Here is a 9447-nt window from a genome sequence, read left to right as displayed (position 1 = left end):
TGCCTCACCTCACATGTCTCCTCTGTTTGAACAGGACATGCGCTAATTCAACGATTTTGATTATAAAAATGCTTGAAATGATTGGAATCATACAGAAATTACATTTATAGCACAGATAAGTAGAGAAATATTAATATTTATTTTATTTTAGCAAAATTTGTTTTTTACTTGTCATGATGACAGGTGAGGCACCGCACGTCCCTGTTCTCCTGGGGGACTTCAATGCTCACGTGTGCAATGGCGGAGAAACCTGGCAGGGGATGATTGGGAGGAACGGCTTGCCCGATCTGAACCCGAGTGGTGTCTCACTATTGGACTTCTGTGCTAGTCACGGTTTGGCCATAACGAACACCATGTTTGAACATAAGGTGGCTCATAAGTGTACCTGGTACCAGAACACCTTAGTCCGGAGATCAATTTACAGCCGAATGTCTTGGACACTTGGGTGAAGAGAGGAGCAGAGCTGTCAACTGATCACTACCTGGTGGTGAGTTGGATTAGATGGCGGGGGGAGCAGGGTGAAAAGACCTGGCAAGCCCAACCGTGTAGTGAGGGTGAACTGGGAACGTTTGGCGGAGGATCCTGTCCGGGAGGTCTTTAACTCCCACCTCCGGAAGAACTTCTCACACATCACGAGGGAGGTTGGGGAAATGGAACATAATATATAACTGTCATAAAGTCATATTTCTGCCACTTTCCCACAATTGAACATGAATAAACTGCCAATGGGCACAAACAATGAATTATTTGTAATGATTCATTATATCATCAATTTATTCATGTAAATAAAGGCTTCTTAAACTATTTGGGGGAATGTTTCAGGCTGTAGTGTTGAGACGTGTGATGAGTCTGACTGTAAAAAGAGTTGATTTACCTTGAACTTTATAGCTGGCTCTGTTGTCATGACAATGACATCACTAAGCTATTCAATGTAAACTCTTTCAAGTTTATTTACTGTTTGCCCTTTTAACTATTGAATTATTAAATTATTAAAAGAAAATAAATAAATTAAAAAAAATCATTTTGCAGGATTATCCTCTGGGTTGTGTATAGAGTGCTTCAACATCATGACTTTCCACTGCAGAAAAGTAACAATTGAACATACTTGTATAGGAAGTGCCAACCTATATTTAAATAGCAATTTCACTTTGGCAGTCTCTAACAGGGTGCACATGTTTCTGCTCACAACACAGGTCTGTATTACAATCATTTTTAACAATAGTAATAACATACAAAACATACTTTTACGAGGTTTTCTACCTGTGTCTGCAGGTATATATATATATATATATATATATGTATATATAGATGTATATATATATATATATATATATATATATATATATATATATATATATACATATACACACAAGTACGATGAGACGGAGACAGACCAAGTAGTCGGAGAATAGTACGTGACTCTTATATGTTAATTCTTCTCACGGGCAGTTTAAAACCAGTATGCCTCATATGTTCAGAGACCGTGACGATTATTAAAAGTGGCTTTGTGAAGTGCCACTAAGAGACAAAACAAACATTTGAGCAAACATACCCACTCACATCTGAAATGAAATCGCAGATAATAAACAATCTAAGAGCCCAATATGATCAGAATCCTACACATTAATCCACTGTCCAACAACGATGTTAACAGAGAGGAATAGAGCTGAAACAAGTGGTTTAATTAATAATCACAGATAAAGTCCCTGCACACAATTGTCTCTTTTTAGAGAATGAGAAAAATATAAAATTATGGTTTTCTTGGTTGACATCCCTTCACACTGAATTAAATGAATTTAAAGCTGCAGGGCAATTCAGTGAAATCAATTATTCTAAACTTAAGTAATTTATTTAAAAACAAAAATTCAAGAGCTTTCTGCAAGGAGCAAGGAGCACCGCTGCTGCTGGGGGACCTCATGGTCATGCTGGGTGAGCTTGTTTTGTTGTTCAGGTTTTACTGGACAGTATGTCAGGTCATATGTTAACCTCTAAAGGACGTGGCTTCACAAGCCTCTTGTTCTTCCAGCTTCCAGGTGAGGCTTACTAACATCACAACGCATTTGATTTGAGGGATCTACCTGAGACCTGGTCTCTGGTTTGTGGTGCCCTAAATCACATTTATTTTTGGATACAAACTTTTGTTTTCACCTGATTGCAAGATGCAATAAGCAAAACATATCATCACTTTACAGTCAGAGTAAAGAGTGGAGTGAGATATAAAAAACTGTTTTATTGTACAGAAGGTTTTATATGAAGTACATTGATATGGTTGTACTAAAGTTCTGTATACATGTGACAACAGGTGCTGTTGGTGTTGGTTAAAGTCCCAAATGTTGTGAGAACAGCATAGAGTAAGTGATTATGTATTTATGCTTATAAAACACCAGAAATGTTGTCAAACTGTAAACTTCTTCCACGAAGTCAAATCATAGAAAAACAGATAAATCAGGTAAGAAAAGGTAAGTAAGTATTAAAAATGTGTAAAAATGTGAACACACTAAAATATTAAACATGTAAATGTATCTATAAACTAAGTAGGAATTTAAAAAATGAAACTTATCAACATGCTATAAAATGAAAGAAATAAAACGTATCTACATGAGAGAGGGAGAAGTAAAGTTTTTTTTTTTCAAGAAGGAAGTGGAATCTAAAAGTTAGACGGAAAGGTTTGTGTGTATGTCAGTGTGTGTGTGTGTGTGTGTGTGTGTGTGTGTGTGTGTGTGTGTGTGTGTGTGTGTATGTGTGTGTGTGTGTGTGTGTGTGTGTGTGTGTGTGTGTGTGTGTGAGTGTGTGTGTGTGGTACTATCACAGCTCTCGGTCGTATGGAGAGCTCTTCATCCACTCTTATTATACTCTCGACCACAGCATTGAAGACGGACGGTGAGAGACCAGCTGGCTCGGGACCAGCTGGCTCGGGACCAGCTGGCTCGGGACCGTAGAGTTCGGGGAAGAGAGGAAAGGCGATGACATCATCATACAGGATGTCGTTCACAGGCTCCTGGAGGGCTCCTGGCTGGATCTCCTGAACCATGTAAATAGACCAGACCTAGAGAGACAGAGGGTGGGGGGGGTCAAACTGGTTCAGCTACACCCTTTAGATCTGATGCAGTAGTGTGGGATAAATGTATTTGTGACCATCAAGCTAGGATAGAGTGGTGTTAACCAAAACAAAAACAGGAGGCAGGTGAAAACCAACACTCGTGGATACATGTGGAGCACTCACCTCCAGCTGGACATCCTCTGGCCCGGCCTGTGAGGTGGAGGTGGAGGTGGAGGGCTGATGGGCCGGAAGGACAGCAGTGTCCTCACGGCATCTTCTCCCTGGAGGCTCCTCGAGGCCTCCGGAGCTGCTCTCCTGCTCCCTCTGCCTCTTCCTGCTCTCGGCAGCCTGTTAGAAAGATGAACAGAGAGAGAAAGTAAAGGAGCAGGTCTAACTAGTCCACTTCTAGTCCTCTCACACTGCTGCTGGAGCATCACTGCTTTCCATCTGTGTCTCCTGTGTAACTCAATGGATCATTGTATTTTATTAAAAGTTGCTTCTGTTGCTGACTTGGCTATCACTCTGCTCTGCTGTATTATAAAATGGTGACGTGAGAGAGCAAACACTGGTTAGCATCATTACTAAATGATTACGACACAGACTGTTATTATGGGAGTACTTAAACTACACAGTATAAACTGGTAGAAAGTGACTCTTTTGAGGACCACCTTGATGCATCACTTGTGCTGTGAATGTCATTATTTGACAGTTAACTCCACATGTTTAATGAGTGCGGCTGTTGTTTGGTCCATCAAACTCTAACTCAAGCGATCACGAGATGAGAGGTGTCAGGAAGTCAGCCAAACTACTTCCTGGTGACCTTGCTAAGAGTTCCGTTTTTCAGGCCTTTGCTGACAGCGATAATAACAGAAATCAGACTCGGACCTCTCCAGCACACACTTCCTCTCCACACTTCTCATCACGTGTGACAGATGGTTGGATGACGACGGTCTCACCTTTTACTCGACGTCTCTGCTGAACGAGGTGGAGGGCAGCGAGCCGAGAGATGTCTGTTCCGCTCTTCCACAGAGACTTCGGTCTTCACGGGTTTAGACGTCCTGGCAGGAGCTGAAGGTCTCTGTATTGTCCAGGGGTCTGAAGCATGAGCTGTCCAGTATAGCTGAAGTGCTGCTGGAAGAAATAACCAACAACTGGCCCGGAGACATTAGTTCCTGGACCCCTGGCCTCTGAAGGCTTTGGGGGGCTACTGTTAGTCTCCAAAATCTAAGGTTGCCTGGAGGGCAATCGGGTAGGGTTGTGTTGGTAGAGGACTGGCTTCTCAGCGGGGCGCTTAGATCAATGGCGGCTACTGGGGTGAGATGGGGGCCGAACAACAAACTCATGTAGCAGAATACATTTACATTAACACAAGTAGACCAATAATACCCCTAAACTGACATTGTTCATTATACAACATGAACAATGGTAAATTAATTACACTTTGTGAACGGACCCTGATGACCTTTGGAATAGACAATAAATTTGAGGGGGGAAAAATCATTGTTTTCCACATTTAATTTTAATGATTTAATGGGAAAAATATGACCATAAAGTTCTTCATTCTATATTTAAAAAATAATGTCAGACCGCAACAAAGAAAATAAAAAATGTGTGATTCTGACCTCTCAAATTGTATTCAATGGTTAAACTGGAGCTGCTTGACATACTGCATGACATCAACCACAAGGTGGCGGTAGAGACTTAATCTGCTTTCAGTTTCACTGTCGGGGATCCAGAGTGTCCACATGGAACCATTTTTGAAAGTTAAAGAAAGATAATATTCGCTGGCCTTTAACTTGCTGAAACCTGGAGACATTTTTGGAGCAAGTGTTTGTTTTTTTACCAAGTAAATTTACCAGCCAAGTAAAGACTGAGATAAACCAGCACTGCTGAATAAAAGGGGGACGTTTTGGCGTAAAGAAACGTTGCTGTTCACCCCAACAGGAGCTAAAACGTCCAGAGGTTATCTCCAAAATTGTCTTTGCAGCAACAAGCGTCACAGGAAATGTAGTCTTATTGATGAAACGTTTGCACCAATAACACCTCGGGGCGATCTCCTGAGAGAAGGGCCACTAGACCAGAGATGCAGAGAGACGGGAGGGAAATGAGGCGGCAAGAATGTAAAATACGGCCTTATAGCACCTCTGCTCATCGTTCCCTCCCGCCTCTTCTCTTTGTGTCTGCTGATCACTTTCTTCTCCCTCTTCTCACACAGCGAAGAAAACAAATCCCAAGTGAAAGCAGCTGCGACTAAGAGCAGTTCAGCGTGTCGATCATATGGTTTTAAAAAATGTCCTGAAGGTGTCCGAATCTGCCCTGACCTCTGTGACCTCTGCAGTGCATCACCCCAGCAAAGTAGACGATCTCTCTTCTTCTTTCTCTCTGTTTGCTTTCTTCTGTCAGAGCACACAAGAGCTCACAGGCTGTTTGAATTCAAGTATGCCACCTGTGTACTATATTTATGGGTTGGATTGGACTGAATAGATTCTGTTACAAAGTTCAGTAACTGCATTGTCTTATAATAAAAAAAACAATTTGATTTTGCCCACTTTTACATTGAATAAATACACATCCACACCGTTTTTGTTGTTGTTGATAAAACACACATCAGTGAATGTTTTTAGAATATAAAAAAAAAAGGTTCCTGCCCCCCCCCTCCCCCTTAAAAACACGGTTGCACTGCAGATTATATCACTTTGATAGAAAGTCTAAACACCTAATTTGCTAAATTGGGTTACTTTGGTACTTTGGGCCTATAAATTAAAAACTTAAAATCACACATTTTACTCATATCTTTCATGTGCATGTGAGTCTTATTCATTTGAAAGATACTCAGATGCTAATTTGTAGGGCCAATCTTTAATAATAAGCATTATATAAAGAAGATGAAAAGAAGTGCTTGATGCTAAATAAACTTTTGGTTGTGCTAAACATAAATAAATTGTCCCTTACAGTCGAAGATAGCAAAAACAGGGATTTATTAATCTTGTATCATGCCAAATGGATCATAAACTTTTCTATAGATTCTATATTTTTTGAGTTACGACAAAGGCTAAAATGTGGCCTGCAACATTAGGTAACGCTTGATTTTCACCGCAACCGCGAGAGGCCCTTGAGCGTAGTCATAAATGAGCACAAAACAAAAGTTGAGCTGTGGACAAACAGACAGAAACACACACACGACTGACGCATGATCTCCACGCTTACGTCTGAAGTAGTAGTAAGAGATACAAGAGCTTGTGTGATACGATCATGTGTTGCAGGGTTGGTTGTCAGTCCGGTCGAAGCATTTTAGAGCTGAAACTAGGACATTTCTTTATCATTTTCAAACGTTTATCTCAAAAGCTAAACCACATTTAAAACTACAGACTGTACTAATATTAAGAGCCCATTTCAGTTACACTCCATTTCTTGGCGTTCCCTTGTTGTTGTCTTGGCTTTACTGAAGAGGATAACCATGCTGGAAGAGATTCTTCCATCAGCCTTAGGTTCACTCCTTTCATCCATACCACTGCCAGAACCTGTCTGGAGCTGGAGGAACATCGTCTTCTTCCTGTTTTCGAGAATCAAAACAGATTTTCCCTCTAAATCCAAAATAAAAAACAAAATAAAAAACAAACAAACAGAGAGTAGCTGTAGGCAGAAGCTGCAAATCGCCCCTCGATAACGTAATTAGTAAGTTATTGATGATGAAACAAGGTTGTTGAAATTAAGTAAATCATGGGATGGTACCAACAAAATGATCGATGACTGCTGTATATGTTTACTCAGCACTTTATTTTAATCTCAATCTCTCCTGCTGTGGCTTCACTCTACTCATGTCAGATTTTTTTTTATTCTCTTGAAGCAACTTGAGTCTTTAACAGCAAGTGAAGAAATGCAGCCTCTTGAGTTTGAGTGTGTGTGTGTGTGTGTGTGTGTGTGTGTGTGTGTGTGTGTGTGTGTGTGTGTATGTGTGTGTGTGTGTGTGTGTGCGTGCATGCTCAGCTCCGGGGGAATAAGTTGTGCTGAGCCGTACCAGGACCTTAACATCCACACATAGTATCCTCTTCCATTTCCCCCTTCCACAGTTCACAGAACAACATGACCGCAGAGGACGTCTCTGTCTCTCCTCTTTTTTCCTCTCATGTCTTTTACTCTTTCCCCCAGTTTCATTTCTCTCTCTCTCTCTCTCTCTCTCTCTCTCTCTCTCTCTCTCTCTCTTGCTCTCTTACTATGGTGTTGTTTCACCTTTCACAATGTCTGGGTTTCTTTAGCTCTTTCTTCCCTTTTTATTTCTTGGGAAATAATGAGATACCTAACATTTTATCAATTCTAAATCAGATTTTCCTTTTTTTTATTGGATTTTTTTTAGAGTAGGTGGAAAAATCTGTGGAAAGTGAGGGAGACATCACAGTAAGTGCTCTGCCAGCAGCATGTTAACCCACTAAGGGGAAAAACCTCACTTTATCAAAATGTAATCACCACCAGCAATGAGCGTTCATGTCCTCTGGTAACGAGGCCCACCATATCTTAATTGGGAGTAGTGGAAAGACAGTCTGGCGTAAAGATGATAAACATTTGGAATGGCAGCTGTTTAAGTGCGTGAAGTCCGGGCCTGGCTGTACGCATGACACCATAATAAACGCATTCATAAATTAATATTATACACTACTAAAAACATAAATAATTAGAAACCCATTGGACCTTTTCCACCGCAAACATTTTGACACGTCAGGTGAAGCACAGGTGTGATTAATAGCATGAAAGATGGCTGCATTCCACTTAGGGGAGGTCGTAGTATTGTGCATGCAGCTGGCTAACTGGAATGCCTTGTTGGGACACCTAATGAAACCGAGTCGTCCCTGATGGTATTATTGTATCCAATGTAAAGATAATTGTCTCCCGCAAGGCCAAAAATACCTAAAATATTTACAATACCATACACTCAACCCAGTTGTGAAGCCATATAGAAAGGTATCCATAAAGCTAGAATTATTCATAGACTATGTAAGAAGTGGATGCAGTCATTGTGATGTCACTCTAATGGTGTGTGGACTCCAGTTTTGATTCTTTGAGTTCACAATCTTGGTGTTTTTGGAACCAGAGTTAACACGAGGGGGTGGAGCTAAGCTAAACTGAACACTGAATAAGACATTTTAGACGATCAAAAAGGTTGAAATGGACTTACATAAACTGAAAACACACTGTATAACCTAACCTAACTGTGACACACTGGATGACGCTGTGCTAGCAACCTGTCAATTACAAAGTAGCCACGCCCTTTATGGTCTATTTTACTTTAAATGGGACAATCATTTACTAAATGAACATCATTCTGTATTGAAGAAGACTTGAAAATAGCGATTGAGACCATAAACCCATGTTTACAATGTTTACTGAGGTAAAAGTGAGACATATGGTCATTTTCTCATAGACTTCTATACAATCAGACTTTTTTTTGCAAAGTTGCCCCCTGCTGGCTAATAGAAAGAATGCAAGTTTAGGACACTTCTGCATAGGCTTCATATTTCAGACTTCAGACTTCAGATGTGATTTAAAGACGCATGACCCAATTTGTGGCCACTAGAGGGCAGAATTACTCCAAAACATCCTGACAGACCCTGAGGTATTATCAATAATAGTGTTATGGCAAAAAAATAGTAAAACCTGCCGAGAGCAGACACTTAGCCAAATGATCGTGACCATTTCCATCAGAGTTTCCCTTTTAATTAAGTTAAATATTCACTGTCCTTTTAGTTCTGGTTTTGTCTAAACTGAGCCCGATACGTTTTTGGCTCTTTGGATGCTACGTGTTCCACTGTCTTCACCAACTAGTCGAGAACTCAGTTGGGTTTTTTTTAAGCTGCCCGACTCTTCTGACACCTTCACTATGAGAGCAATTAGTGAACCAAAAGTTAAAAAATCTATTTGCCAAAACGCTGCAGATTGATGTGACAACCTTCTCATTGAGAGCAACCCCTTTCACAATAATATATATAATAGCTGCTTTAACATTTCTTTTTTTCTTCTCTTTAGCAAACAGGCTACATAACTAGCACACTCTAGCAGATACTCTGTATCTCAGCAGGTAGTTGCTTGCAGGTAAATCCCCAACAGAAATGTTGTGATTGGCTGAGCACCAAATATGATGTGATTTTCTTTCTTCTCATTATTTATAATTTCAACAGGCCTAATCCATGTTTTCCATATCTGCTCTAAGTAGAACATTTAGATACAGCGTCTTATGTGACTACTGAAAGTGGACAAAACTACAGTTACACTGAGCAGCTCTCTTGCTTCAAAGGCCTCTAGCGGCATGAGGCTGGGACGAAGATGAAACACCAAAACACACACACACACACACACACACACACACACACACACACACACACACACACACACACACACACACAGAGCAGAAAGAG

This window comes from Cebidichthys violaceus, unplaced genomic scaffold, assembly GCF_023349555.1.
Source record: "Cebidichthys violaceus isolate CVI_PGR_0920_01 unplaced genomic scaffold, fCebVio1.0.p SCAF_164, whole genome shotgun sequence".
Classification (NCBI taxonomy): Eukaryota; Metazoa; Chordata; class Actinopteri; order Perciformes; family Stichaeidae; genus Cebidichthys; species Cebidichthys violaceus.
This window is presented reverse-complemented; position numbering follows the sequence as displayed.